This window comes from Triturus cristatus, chromosome 10 (assembly GCF_964204655.1).
Source record: "Triturus cristatus chromosome 10, aTriCri1.1, whole genome shotgun sequence".
In the NCBI taxonomy this organism is placed as follows: Eukaryota; Metazoa; Chordata; class Amphibia; order Caudata; family Salamandridae; genus Triturus; species Triturus cristatus.
The window spans coordinates 526,590,972-526,606,956 of record NC_140593.1 but is presented as its reverse complement, the minus strand read 5'-3'; positions in this window follow the sequence as shown (position 1 = coordinate 526,606,956).

Sequence of the window (15,985 nt, the reverse complement as noted above, 5' to 3'; positions counted from 1 at the left end):
TTGGGTGCTAGTAAAGAAGCCGCATAAGGTGATGAAGGGGGAGTCAGTCTTCCAAACTCGTGTACGTGTGCGGGAGGTTAGGAAAGGGGCAGTGTGTTTGGAAAGTGGAGGATGGAGAAGCAAAGATGACATCGTCAAGCTCAAAGCAGGCCAGGAAAACATCATCATGAATGGAGGCCGTGCGAGTGGGCCCAGGAATGATGATAGTGTACCTGAGTGGCAAGAGTACGAGGTTGCGGGCAGGAGTGAACGGGCGGATAATGGATGGTTGCACACCCCGCCTATTGATAGAGCTAGCAAAGGCGAATCAGCATGTCATGAGGAGGTGCGAGTTGAGACATGTGGTGCCGGTGGGCGTGGTGGAATGAAGTCTGTGCGAGAGTGCGAAGGCAACCAGGGTGTCCAGGGGGGTACCAGATATAGTAGCACGCCATGCGCCGAGGGGCAACCTCGGTTTGTGACTCCTAGGAGGCCTACCAGATTTGTTAGGGCGCCCAAGCGCTTTGAAGACTTTGTCATGACATGAATAATGTTTTGCTGTTTATATTGTTGAAGGGGAGATGTTGTACGTGCTAGTGTTTTGGAATCATAGAGACGAGTGTCTCGTTCCCTCTGTGTCACGTGACGCCCCGTCCTATCGGGACGGGCGGCTCCGTGACGCGGAGGGGGCGGAGACACTCGAGGGAGAGCGTTGGCGGCGAGCGTACACCGCCGCTCCTCGTGGGCCCTGAAATACGACTTATATGTAAAATTAATGTTCAATAAATCTACACGCTGTTACTACTACAAACCCAGCGTCCTCCCTGTTATTTCCGGCACTACAGTCTCCCACCTGAATCAGTTCTATTGTCATGCAGGGTTAAACCTCGGACAGTGTAAACTGTTTGGGAGGCTGATGGTGGGTAGTCCCAGCCCTCTACAGAGGCAGGTAACTTTAAATACAATGGCAGTATGCCACCAGTGAGCATGCCATGCCAACCCTCCTGATTCATGCTGGAGACTACCGATTTTAAGGCTAGTCTTCCGCACTGCTAGTCACCGGCTCCTGCAGGACAGTGCATAACACTTGCATCACACTCTCCCTGCCCTGCCATAGCGCTTTCTCTGTGCTCCTGACAAGTAAAAACAAGCATTGGCATAGCCAATAGGTCTCGCCTTTGGGACCTTATAAGTGTTTAGCCATGCAACAGTTGCTGTTGTTGCAACAAGGATATTTTGCTGCATAACTAAATACTTATAAGGTCCCAAAAGAGACCTATTGGCTATGCCAATGCTTGTTTGGAAAGGGGCGCCTCCGTTCAGAAGTTCTTGGTAGTTCGTGTGTTTTGTAAAACTATTCCCTTGCTTGGGACACAGAAAGGTGCACTTTTCCTCAAGATCCCCAGTAATGCCAAAAACACACTGACTATCTTTAAACTGAGCCGGTCCATTAAAAAGCAGGGAGGTGCAGGAACGTGGAATGCTTGAGATAGTTCTATTGTTGCAATCTCATTGGTGCATTGGATGCCTCAGGTGTGTTTGGACATGTGCCTTGAACTGCAAAATACCATGCAAGTGGATAGACTGCACGCTAGGTGTGAATGTAAACAGAAGCGCTTCCTTCGCAAACAAAACAATCAGACCTGTTAGTTCTTTAAGAAAAGTAAACAAAATAAGTAGTGAAATGCGTGGAGTTTAATGAAACCCTGCCAAAACGGTTCATTCACTGCCTCAAGCGCATTTTGCAGACGGTGTCACTGTGACCTTGCAGTTTCCATTTAATGACCTCTTTAATTCACCAAGGAAGTGAATGAGTGGACATTCCGTTAAACATAGGTCTTGTGCTGCTTCATTCACACATACAGTGTATGCTGCACGTTCGGGGAGGGGAGTCTACAGGGCAGGAGGTGGGGCACATTCGGGGAGGGGAGTTTACAGGTCAGGAGGTGGGGCACGGTCAGGAAGGAGAGTTTACAGGGCAGGAGGTGGGCACAGCCGAGTGGGGCATCTAGTCCTGTGAGTGCGGTACAATGCGGCAGCCACAGCAGGCGTGCCCAAGGACGCCGGTGGTGTGTAGATACGCTTTGTGCTCCCATCATCCATGAGGTTCCCTGAAGCCAACGAAGCGCTGCTCAATAATCCGGTGTCAGGCACAACACAAACCGCAAAACTCTCGGAGCGGCTGTGGTCCTGGCAGAAGTATGCTGTAGTGAAACATGTATAGGACATGCCGGAGTACCTTGTACAATGCAAAGTGAGTCGTAGCACAGATAATGCATCTTTGGTACTCACGGCGCTGACAACGGCTCAAGTGACAAACACAGTGGCTGCACTACATATGTAACTACAGTACTACCAGCACCTGGGGAACTCCTGGTCCATGAAATGCACTGTTGATGGGCAATAAAAAACAAGCGCTGAAAGACAAGCGCGGCCCCGCGGCTGCGAAAGTTAAAGAGTACTTGTGCATGCAGAGCTTTTGCCTTGCGGGAATGAGCAGCGGCAGGTGCGATAATTGCAAACAGATGGCACCGCTGCTCGCTCCCGCAAGGCAAATGCTCTGCATGCACAAGTACTCATTGGAAACAGTGCAAAACATGCACAAGTTTCCAAGAAAGTACAGAGGGATTCCAAGAGGTCAGCTCCTAAACAACGCTTCCACTCTGCGTAGGCGAGACGTAAAAAAGTGCATTTGGGTTCCTGATATCCGATCCTGTAGCAGCAGATTTGCAAATACTATACACGATAGTAACCTGATTCAGGCCCTAATAGAAGTCGATGGAGAAAATACATTCTCCTGATTTATTTTTCAGAAATCTCTTACTTTTCTCTTTTAAAATGTTGGCATGTATGCAGCACTACCTCAGTGCAAGTATTTACTAAAGAGTGACACTTACTTCTAGTGCTTCATATGGCTGCAAGTGGAGTAATTTCTTATACTTTTCTTTACAGGGATTTTTCAGCATGGTCTTAATTACAATGAAATCTGGAGCAGCATAATTTAGGCTCCACCCTTTATTTTTCAAAATTATGCAATTATATACACATAATTTACATTATATTCATTGTGTGTCTTAACTTCATTGATGTGTACTAAACCTTTAAATGTATGAACAAAATTGTCATGGGGACATGCACCACCATATATGACGCTTGTCGTGCTGTGCATCTCTCTGCAGGCGTTGTGCAATTTTGGAGGATGCACTCTGCATAAACCCACATTTAAAGTCCATGTGCAGCATATCTGTATGCTTTCCACATGTGCATCTGATTGTGTGTGTTCTCTCACCCCCTATAGTTTGTGTTTAGTTGTTGTGTTGACATCATTAAGTTATGGTCTGGGCCTCATGATTATACAATCAGTAAATGAGTCGCACCCAGACTGGCCCTGATGATTATACAATCAGGAAATGGGTCACAAGTCATGGTATGAGCCTGGTGATTATACACTTAGTAAATGAGTCACCCAGAACACCTCATGGTATGAGCCTGGTGATTATACAATCAGGAAAAGAGTCACCCACTCAACGGTCATCTTAATTGTATCCAGACTATAAAGGCACTCCGATGAGTACTTGTGCATGCAGAGCATTTGTCTTGCGGGAACGAGCAGTGGCAGGTGCGACAATTGCAAACAGATGGCGCCGCTGCTCGCTCCCGCAAGGCAAACGCTCTGCATGCACAAGTACTCATTGGAAACAGTGCAAAACATGCACAAGTTTCCAAGAAAGTACAGAGGGATTCCAAGAGGTCAGCTCCTAAACAGCGCTTGCACGCTGTTTAGGTGAGACGTAAAAAAGTGCATTTGGGTTCCTGATATCCAATCCTGTAGCAGCAGATTTGCAAATACTATACACGATAGTAACCTGATTCAGGCCCTAATAGAAGTCGATGGAGAAAATACATTCTCCTGATTTATTTTTCAGAAATCTCTTTCTTTTCTCTTTTAAATGTTGGCATGTATGCAGCACTACCTCAGTGCAAGTATTTACAAAAGAGTGGCACTTACATCTAGTGCTTCATATGGCTGCAAGTGGGGTCATTTCTTATACTTTTCTTTACAGGGATTTTTCAGCATGGTCTTAATTACAATGAAGTTTCATTCATAGTGTTGCACATAAAAGCATCAAACATCACATATAAACACGCTTAAATCATGGTAATGTAACACATAAGCAATCTGAAACGTGGCAGCTATGTATTTTCTGTGGTGTATGATTCGGATGTGTGGTACATAACTGCCAAGTTTTTAATGCAAATAAATCTGTGATGTGTATACTTCAATGTGCATGTGTTTGATGTTTGTGTGTTTCAGTGCACATAGAATGCCAGCTTGTATGAAAATCATATAGACGTTTGAAAAAAGAAATTGGTAGAATTATAATTTACAATTAATTCGCATTGAAGTGGAAGAAGCTGCAAGAGTGAGAAAACTCAGCTGGAGTGACAAGGTTATTTCAGGTTTATCTCACTTAAGCTTTCTCAGGCCTTTTTTGTCTCTGTAGTGCTGCAGAGATAGACTGTATTAAACATATCATTATTCCCAAAGGCTGCTTTTAATTTTGAAAACTGGTGGGGCGTATGTCCATACATGAAATCTGGAGCAGCATAATTTAGGCTCCACCCTTTATTTTTCAAAATTATGCAATTATATACACATAATTTACATTATATTAATTGTGTGTTTTAACTTCATTGATGTGTACTAAACATTTAAATGTATGAACAAAATTGTCATGGGGACATACACCACCATATATGACGCTTGTCGTGCTGTGCATCTCTGTGCAGGCGTTGTGCGATTTTGGAGGATGCATTTTGCATAAACCCACATTTATAGTCCATGTGCAGCATATCTGTATGCTTTCCACGTGTGCATCTGATTGTGTGTGTTCTCTCACCCCCTATAGTTTGTGTTTAGTTGTTGTGTTGACATCATTAAGTTATGGTCTGGGCCTCATGATTATACAATCAGTAAACGAGTCGCACCCAGACTGGCCCTGATGATTATACAATCAGGAAATGGGTCACAAGTCATGGTATGAGCCTGGTGATCATACACTCAGTAAACGAGTCACCCAGAAAACCTCATGGTATGAGCCTGGTGATTATACAATCAGGAAAAGAGTCACCCACTCAACGGTCATCTTAATTGTATCCAGACTATAAAGGCACTCCCTGCCTGTACCCAGTTGCTAGGCAATCAGGAGTCAGTGCAGCCTCGTTTGCATCTTCAGAGCAGCTCCAGTCGCCATTGAACTTCATGATAATGGCATCTAGTGGTTCCTGGGTCACGAGCCTGCATAGGACATCGGCGCATCATTTTGTGCCACAAGTCTGCAGTGGGCATCGTCATCCTGTGTCACAAGTCTGCAGTGAACGTCAGCACGTCATCCTGTGTCCGGACCTTCAGTGGACATCAACGCGTCTGAAACTGTACAGTAAGTTGCCCCGCCAGTCACTCATCCCCAAGGGGGCATCTTTAATACCTTACAATAGAATCTCGACACAGCATCTATCGGCAAAGGTAACAAGTCTGTACATACAGTACTACAACTGCTAACGCTTATGCTTATGCCATGCCCAGCTTGCTGCAATGTTTAGGGATAGGAGCTAGGGATAGCTAGAGGATGAAGTAACCCAGAGTTTTACCAGGTTCAGGTGTGGACTGTTCATTATTGTGGGGCACGTGTGTAAGGTGTTGATGGAGCAGGTAGTGCAACATTTTGTATACCTCCTCTATTTTGCATGAAAATACTAATGATATAATCTATTAACTATAATATTATTAAACAAGTATTGCATGTATACTAATCAACATTATTAAAACTTGAACTACACGTGGGATTTGCATTTTACATGGCTAAATAACCTTTATAACTAAAATCTGTACGCATATTAACAATAGTATATGTGGTAATAGAATACTGCATGACATATGTTGCTTTTGTGATGTTTGCGTTCCTGATTGGATCGAAAAGGTGAATATAATGGCTTTAAATGTTGCTATATGCTAGATAAATACAAGCACAAAGAGGGATTAGTAAGGGGTTAACATTAGATTCACTATTTCTATGTATTAATTACTCTTTTGTGTTTGTTTCGCTTAAGTTGGCATTTGGGCCTAAATCAAATATGGCCGCTGTCACCACACGCCGAAGTAGCCACTGTCTCATGAGGCGCGGAGTGAGCTGCGCATGTGTGAGAAATCTCCTAAACCTCATAGCTACCTTTGCACAATGTGTCCCCAGACAAGGCTATGAAACGGGACGTTTGCCAAGACAGGAGAACAATCAACCTTACAGTAAACCGGAACAAGCCGACTCATCGCTGACCAATGACCTCACCCCTCGAACTGTACCGAAAATTTGGAAATATAAGTCGGACGATCCAGCCAATCACAACTGTTCTAAATTTTAAAATTGTATCTTCTTTGACTTGATCTATTATAAAAAAGGGTAGTAGAATAGGGAAAGAGCCAGGTCTCTTCTTTTTCCATTCATCATTTTTCCACGTTCGTTGTGACGACTTTTCTTAAGATCCAGATGCTGCCTGACCGCTTGATGACTGCAAACTTTTTCTAAATCCACGGGCTATGATAGATTCTTGCACGATTTCTGCTCCTCTGAGAAATTGGGACTGTAACGTGCTGAGCAAAGGACTTTGAGCTTTGGCCTGCTTTTCGGACAATTTACGACAAAATTTGATTATGCACAGCCAATGAATCAGAGGACTTCAAATAACCAGATTAGGTAAATATGATGTTCCGCGTTTACTTGTATTGATCTAGAAATTCTAAATTTTGATGAAATAAATGCAAATATAAGTCATTATGAAAATTTAGATAAACAAATTTTGATTAACAAGAATTATGAGTTTGTGGTTTATTAAGAGAGATAAGGATTCTGAGTCTTATAATGTGTTTTAGCTGGTTCTAAATCACCATCAACCAATCCAACTAAATTGGTCCATTGACCAGGTGGGTGGAGTGCCTTGATGTTTAGGATTAAGGATCTATAGGCGAATGATGTTAATGTATAATTTGTAAAATAACTTTTCTCTCCCTATAGGTTATAAGGTGTTCCCCCCACATGTCCAGCGCTTGAATTACTCATCCCTCCTGTGTGTGCAGACTCATGAAAGAGACGTGTGAGTGTTGGTGTTATGGGACCCACCAATGACTCTGTGTGTGAATGAGCTAGTGTGATGGCGGGTCTGCAATGCAGGGAGGATATTAGTACATGTTGTTCCCCATTTCCCGTTCTTGCGCTGGATCAGTTTTTCTGGTAGCAGTATGATGGTTTTTATTGTTTTGGTTTGGTGATTATTGCTTGTAAATTGCTTATTGATTGAGGGAAAGTATTGGTATATGTATTAACACTATGTTGAGTCGCGTCGAGTTCTATGTTGTTTGACGGCTTCTGAGATGTAGGAAGTCGGAAGTTTTTAACGGTTCCGTAGTAGAGCAGAGGTAAGCGCTGCTCTCGGGAAAGACGGAATTGTTGTTACCCTGTAGGTACACGGGTGAAAACGTTTAACGATTGAAGTTGCACGACGCATTGTCTGGGTTCGATTTGGTAAAATCATCGTGTGTTACTGTTAGGGACTTTTCTGTATGAAAGAGGTGTATGGATAGCGAAGGTCACCTGTGAAATTTTGGTCTTAGGTACCAGGAGTCCAAAAGGCACTCTGATTACGCTTATCACTGGAAAGGTAATAGGTGTTCCCTAAGCTTAATAGAAGGATAAAGTAGAGGGAATTGCTACTTTATTAACGAGTGTAATAATTCTGTAGTAGGTCAGAGGTAAGCGCTGCTCTCGGGAAAGACAGAATTCTCTGTGAATGTACTACATTTTCTGTATGAAAGTGCGTGAATGAAATAGCATTCAGGTTAATTGCGAAAATCTGGTTTTATTTCTCAGGAGCAAAGCGTCTCCAACTAGGTGTAAGGTAGACGGATGTGCTACTTTATCAACGGAAGTATCGATTCCATAGTAGGGCAGAGGTAAGCGCTGCTCTCGGGAAAGACGGAATTCTTGTAGGAAAGGTCATTAACTATTCTTTTGTTAGCGAAACAGACAATGGTGGCATTTTTATGTTATTACTAACAGATCTGTAAGTCAGAAGAACGTAAGAAAGTTTGCCGATACATTTTGTAAAGGAGGGGTCAGCAGGAGTAGGGGCAGCAACAGCGAGAAACGCTGACGTCAGAAAGGCTGCGCTGGGATTGGCCAGCAGTAAGAAACGAAGACGCTCCTAGTTAGTACGTTAGTGAACGCCGCACTAGGATTGGAGAATCACAGGGTGACGTAGACGTTCCAGATTGGTGCGTTAGTGTGTGTCGCGCTGGGATTGGAAAATTACAGAAGTGACATAGACGTTCCAGATTGGTGCGTTAGTGTGAGTTGCGCTACAATTGGTTAAAACAACAGAAAAAATCAAGAGTTTGTTTAAGAAGGACAAACCGATTGTGACTAGGGAAGGACAATTGCTTCCCCCACCAAAGTCGCCCGCATCCTTTATGGTTGCGAAATATGGATACCATACTTGTATTTGGTTGGACAATTGGGCAAAGTATACAAAAGATGAGGGAGTTTTAGCATTTCCAGAACATGGTTCATTTAATTTAGCGGTTTTGAGAAATTTGAGAGAATGATGAATCTACAACCGAGACCAAGACCAACACAGTTTGAAGCATTGACAGAATGGAAAGACGAGATGCATGACAGAGAAAGACAGAGGAGTGGCGGAAGGTATAAGTACCTGGTTGGTAGATCATATGGACAGGAGAATCATGATGACAGAATGAGGAGATGGCGAAGTGCAAATATGGCTGATAGTTTGTTTCCTGTGAGACATGCTGAAGAAGTTAGTGGCAGAATATGTATGGAAAAGAGAAATAATACAGAGTCAGGAGGGTATGGAGTGCCTGAATCGGAGAATGATGTTCTTGATGACATGTTTTAAAAAAATCCACCTCCGTATCAATCAGATTCTGACATACTGACACCAAGTGCCCCAATAAGAGAGACTCTTATTGGGGCACGGTATTGGCGGTGAGCACAGGTCATTGACAAAACCTAGGTCCATGGGATATTTAATCAAATTTAACATTTCCCCGACCGGAGAATGAGAAAAATGGGAGACATCTATACCATCATCGGGTAGCAAGCCACAATGACCTCCATCCATATAACTACAGGGGCCCACGTTAAAATCCCCTCCCCAAAGTATGCAAAGACCTTTGGATGTGTTCCCTATGCTTATGTCCAGATCCACCTGTAACTCCCTAATAACTTCCCTCATACCTGAGGCGGGGATATTATTATAAAAATGTTAAAGGACAATACTGTGATGTTTATCAATACGTACTTTTAAGACCTGGTAATAGCTATTAGATGCCGCAAGGGACACCCTACTTGCATTCAGCCTGTGGGATATGAAGATACATAATCCACACTTATTCCTCCCGTGGCTGGTAGGCACTGCCAAAGTAAAGAAAGATTTAAACACATTAATATGAATAATTTCAGTTGCCCACGTTTCCTGAAAGCATTAAACATCAAAGTCATAGACGAATTTAAACCAATCAGGAATAGACAGTTTAGTAATTAGACCTGCCACAGTCCATGAAAGTATGTTTAATAAACCAGACCTGAGATCTCCCTTGCTGACATGCTTGGTAGGGCCGCTATCCACGTTGGCTACTTTGGAATAAGGAGCAGCGTCACTTATGGAGCATGGGTAGCTAATGTTGACATCTATTGTGTGGAGTCCCAGCTCGTTATTGTCAATAGCTAGATAAGCGTCCGCCACTAGGCCCGCTGGTAAGACATTATCAGGTGGCCCCAAACTTTGATGAGTGGGTGGGGACTCAGCTTGGTTTTCAATACTGGATCTGATGTTAGAAATAGGTTTCGTTTGGTCCATTGATGCCAGATTTGAGCTGGGGTGGATATTTTCTGTAATCCTGCTTTGTGCCACAGGACTAGGTATGGAAACAAGTCAGTCTATATCTTCTAAAGATGGTAGTATATTGAACCTGTTATGAACAGGTGCATGATGCACTGGTTACCTTTTAACACATCGAAGTGCAAAGAGTTCCTAGTCATTTTATGGGCATTTCCCACGACCACGAACCATTATACTGTCACATCCTTTACCATGTAGGGATAAGCATCAAAAGGTGGGTCGATCCTGTGTGCTTATTTAGACCTGACCAGGACTGATGGAGTGGAAATCTCACAGCAATCTCTCTTTGGAAAATCTAGGAATTGTGGCACCATTACCTCTGATTACCTTTACCCTTGTTTCCGCTTCAGGTCGATAGATCTTGGCCACCGTTTATGACCAGGGAACTCCTTTATAACCATGGGCAATTAAGTAAATGCAAATAAACATTATAGTCAATAATGAGAGTTGTGAGTAGTTTTAAAGGGATTTATTTTCTAATCAAATCTAAGGTTCTCTGACTCTTCATTCTTTAGTCAGATATCAATCAGGTTACAGAATTGAAAATAGAAAATGTAAGTTAGTTCAAGCATAGCATAATTTCCATACAGAGCGTTCCATAAAGAAACAATCCCTGTCTAAGACAGTGAGGCACAAATGATGTTAGTCAGAACTCATGAAGAGTTAAATAAATACAATTAAAGAGTGAGCCGTAGCATAAAGCTACATCAATCATTAATAATTGCAGAATCTCCCATGAAGAGAAATCAAGCATAAAACAAACCTTGACAAAGCCAATTAGTCACAGCTTAAAGCTTGGTATCTTAATAAAACTCAGAATTGAACTAAAGGAGAGAGAAATTCCTTTGCTTATCTTGAAGGCCAACAGAAACTTTCTGGGAGCAAAAACGAATTAAGAGTGGTTTCTGTTTTTCTGTTTCTGTTTTTCTACATTATAAAATGTGCTAATTGTAATACAAGTTATATTCTACTAATGCACACTTTTAACACTTTCACAAATTAAAATCACATTTTCATAGTGAGAAAAAAACCTAAACTAACTACACCTAAGTCAAGCTCTGAATTACTCGCACATTGATTACATAAATTGCTAAGTGTAAGGCATCTGGCCAAAGTCTGTGCATTTCAGAGCTCATGTTTTCATTTTGTAGCACAAAATATCTGCATTTCACTTTTCAAATGCAGTTTTCATTTCTGAAGCGAAGGCAAGATTTCCCTCATTGATGCTAAATTTTAAAACACACGTTTAGGCTCTTTCAGGACCATGTCCAATTGATGACTTTGGTCTCATCCGCCTTGTGGCATATTGTTTCATGTGTCTCTTTGTGGAGTCAAAATGCCTCTGTTGCTCGCTCTACTAAACAGCAAAGCAGCAGGGAACTTTTCTGGGATGACAGATGCTGTGTCCCAATAGTTTCCTAAAGTTCTTTGAGGACACAATACTTTAATGATTGGGTTGTGGTTGCCTTGGCAATTTACAAGGCCCTCTTCCGCGAAGCTATGAACTTCTCCACTATACCATTTGGCTGAGTCAATTCACTGAAATCATTGTTTTGAAAAGAAGGCCTGTTGGCTGAGTAGACAAACCTCAGAATTTGATATGTTGAGAAGACTATGTTTTAAGCTGAAATGGCCACAGCGGTAGCCATTCTTGGTATGGGTACAACCTAAGAAAATCTGAAGTTCTCATTTATTACCAACAGGAAATGCCTGTCGGAAGCAATGCAGCCACAGTAATGGTCACTTCTTTCCAACTCACTGACTGGTAGGTGGAACATCTGCAGCCGCTAAGCTGCAACTGTCTTTTCCTAGTCTGTGGCAAACTTGACAGCTTCCAAACATCTTCTCAACTCACTGTTCTAAGAAAGGGGTCCACACTTTACGGTGTAGCATTAATTTCATGACCACTGTGCCTCTATAACCTTCCTACATCAATCAGTTGAACTACCACCTGATATAAAACTTGGAGATTATCAAGCCTTTGTAAGGGTCTCACAATATCCTTGTGTGAGAGGCTGGCTTAGTATATGGTGCTCACTTATGCAAGTGTAGCACCCTGCACTAATCCAGACAACCCTTATGGTGATTTTAGTGGTCTTAGACAACCCTAGAAAGGTCTATTAGTGGTAGCTGTGGAGAGCAGCCTTCAGGATTAGTCCAGAAGGAGTGTAAAACAGCTTGTTTTACCAGTACTTAATCTTATGGTATAGGTTAAGTGAAAAAGAATCACACAGTGTAGTTATAAAAATACTCACACTAACACTCACTAACACAATGTATTATCTCCTACCCAGAGATATAAACACAATACACACAATACTTAGGAAATAGAGCACATAAGTAGCACAAATACACAGTGGTCTCCAGGGAGAGACCAAACCATATACTAAAATAGTGGAATGCGAACCACGACTCAAGTCAAGAATGGACCCAGAAGAGCCGGGGACCCAAGGAATCACCCAAGGTGAGTATCTAGGAACCCCACAGAGGTAGTGCGCAGAGTGGGAACACGACTGCGTGCTCAATGTTAGTCAATAGGTAAGTTGCGGTTGCAATTTTAAAGAAGGACCCTTCTCAGAGGACCTTGAAGAAACCCTGTGGAAGATGGAATGTTGGAGAGTCACCCCACCCGTGGATACCCCAAGAACCATGATACCTACACCAGGGAAGCCGGGTGCATAGGTGTCAAGTCACGTCGGAAACCACCGTAGACCACAATGGAGCACTTCAGGAAAGATGCCACTGGAGAAGAAGACGAAGGAGTCAAGTGGAACCCAAAGGTGGATTCAAGATTAGAGGTACCTGCAAGCAGAGGGGACAGAGTATTTGCCCCTCAGGAGTGACCAGGAAGCACAAGAGACGAATGCCCACGGATGTCAGAGATGCAGGAGAGGTTGACAGTGCCCTTGAAGTTGCAGCTGTGTGGACCAGGTGATGCTGTGGAAGACCAAAAGCCATTCACAAGCTGTCCTACGCCGGTTGTCGAGAACCAGGGGTTCAGTATCCGACAGTTTAGAGATGACGTGAAATACACTCCAGGCACTTTTCTCAGCCATTGGCATTAATGGTGACAATCAGTTCTATAGAACTGCTGGTTGCTGCCAGTAATTTTGGGTTTTCAGAGCTGCCCCTGTCATGGTACCCTCCTAATAGCTAATACTTCTCGAGATTGAGAGTCAGCATGAATCACGCTTCTGTCCTCCACTTACCATTATCATTATGTTATCTTTCAATGAGACGCTAACGGTAAGGAGTTTCTAATGCCATCAAAGTGTCTCCTGCCTGCAAAGCAGTAAAGAGGGAGAGAGTTAAAGAAATCATTTTCTATTAGAAAGCCTGAGCCATCTTCATCTGTTTTCTACAGTTTGTAATCCAGAAATTTCTTTAGGAGGCAGAGTTAAAAGCAACTTGTGCTTTGCACGACATTGCGTCAAGGGGTTGTACTATGGGTGGTTCTATGACTGTGTGGTTCATGTGCAGTTCTATGCACACGTAAATCAGTGCACATGCACATGTAAACCAGTGCTTTAAATGGCCAGGTGCTCTTTGGTACTGAGAGCCTGCACTTCTAAAATTTGAAAGGGGTGAGAGTACCTGCACTTCTCAGCATTGATGCACTACTTTTAATGGGAGAGTACCTGCACTTCTCAGCACTGGCACACTTCTTTTAATGGGAGAGAACCTGCACTTCTGAGCACTCCGAGATTATTCCGATCTGATCCAATTAGCTACAGTTGATCACTTCTTGACACCTCGCAATGACAATCAGATATGGGATGCTTTTACCAAAGTCCATTCCAGCCGATATCTCTTCTATTCTCCACTCTTTAATCTATGCCTACTCAGGACCATTAACTTCAAACAGTAGACACAGTCTGTTCAGAATGTACGACTCCATGCAGTAATCACCAAAGTGGGCTTATGAACAAAATAAATACCATAAATGGACCTGCAGAGAGATGAAAAACAGTGTGCAGCTCTCTCACCTCTTAATCCATCAGATTGCTAAGCGCTGTATCCTATTGCACAAGAAGCTGATGCACTCCAGTCAGTGGTCCTCATGCACAACATGGAATGGGAGCACTTCCAACATAGCAGCAAAACTAATACAACGCCTTTCCAACTACACACCCTACACATATTGTAGCTTGCTACTCATGTAGGCAAGCTCAAGCGCTTTAGTGCTCCACATAGGTGTAGTAGGCCCTCCATAAAAATAACAATGCAATACATTTAAGACTGCTCCATCCCCTGTCTTCTTGGCTCTATCCTTTAGCTCCTGCCTTCTTGCAGCCATCCATTCAGTTCAAACCTTCTTGCATCTGTCTTCAACTCCTGCATTCTTGGCTCTTATCAGCCTCATCCAACTATTAAGTGATTCCCTCCGTAATCCCATCCCTTCTGCTATTTCCTTCTTGTATCTTTCCCTTGAGTACTCACTTACTTGCATCCATTCCTTCAGTGCGTGTCTATAAGTGTCCCTTGCTCCAACTCCTTGTATCGGTAGTTGGTATGGTATGTTTGAGCTACTGTAGTGTTTAGTAATAACGCTTTGTATTTTATTTCCTTCTAGGCAGTATTGGTGGAACAGAACCCGCAATTACAATCTTTGTTTTGTGCACAAAATATTCTTACTGCTACCTTCATAGTTATGCACTCTACGACAACATTAACTTTCCAGAAATAAATTCTACTCAAAGAAATTAGCAAACAGCCAAGAAAGTATTTAAGCGGTGCTCAAAAGCGGCAAATTAAATCAAAACAAGAGCAGTTTAAAGGCAAATTCATGTTTAGGTGTACAGGTGATCATGGTGCATCATCATCTCATGCATCATTACCAGAATGCGATGCATCTGCATCATCAACAGGAGACTAAGCAGCATTGCCACAATCCCAATTGGCCCCACCACATGACCGAACATTATGGTGCTCAGATAAAATCACAGATGTACCTTTTAGCATTGAAGCACCAATTGTGCCAGCACTGCAGAAAACAACAACTATGGTAAAAATAGAAAGCAAAAGCGAAAAAGCTGTGTCAGCAGTTCCTCCATCTATTACAGAAGGAGTCGGAGAAATTGCAAGTACACTAGCTAGTCCTACATCGCTACCAGTGACTGAAGACAGTTCAGAAACTGAGAATACTTCATCACCAGATGAATCTCTGAGTCTACTATTACAAATGAGTGAAGGAAGTGTTGAAATTGTAAGCGCACCAGATGTGTTACCGCTGCTACCAGTGGCTAAAGAAAGTGAAGAACCTACAAATGTTCAACTTGTTTAAGCAGCATTGCCAAACATTAAAGAAGAAAGTGAAGACATTATGAGTGAGGATATGGGATTACAGTTAGAAGAACTAGAATCAAGCAATAGTCAGTTTTGCAAGGATTTGATAGAGGGAACTTTCTAGACTAACCTTGGGATGAGACAGAGTTACGAAGGTTTGTCATTAAAAGTGACCCATGCAAGCCTAGAGGACCCTTCCCACGAGATAATAAAAACAGGCGCTTTTCCACAAAGTACTACTACAAGGAAAATAGGACTGGAGATAAGACTCCAAGACTGTAGTTGTGCTACTCTTTAAAAATGGACAGTGCATACTGTAAACCTTGTTGGCTCTTTGGAGATAGAAAACTGTCATCCTATCAGCAAGCATGGGCTAATGGTATAAAAGATTGGCAAGGCATGTCTCGAAAAATTAAAGAACATGAAATGACGTGCTCACATTTAGCGGCTTGTGCTGTACATGGAAGATGGAGGCAGGATGAGACGATCGATACACAACTGGAATCAGACTACAAAGAGCAGGTTAACTATTGGAAACAAATTCTGAGGAGGATCATCGATGTTACACTTCTGTTGTCAACTTGCAATTTACCTTTCAGAGTACAAAGAGAAAAACTGAAAGAAAAAGATGGTGGGAACTTTTTGGCAGTCATTGAACATTTGGCCAAATATGATCCTGCTTTAAACCATTTGATTACAAAAGAGAGTAGAGTTAAATACTTGAGTCCTGCTATTCAAAATGAACTTA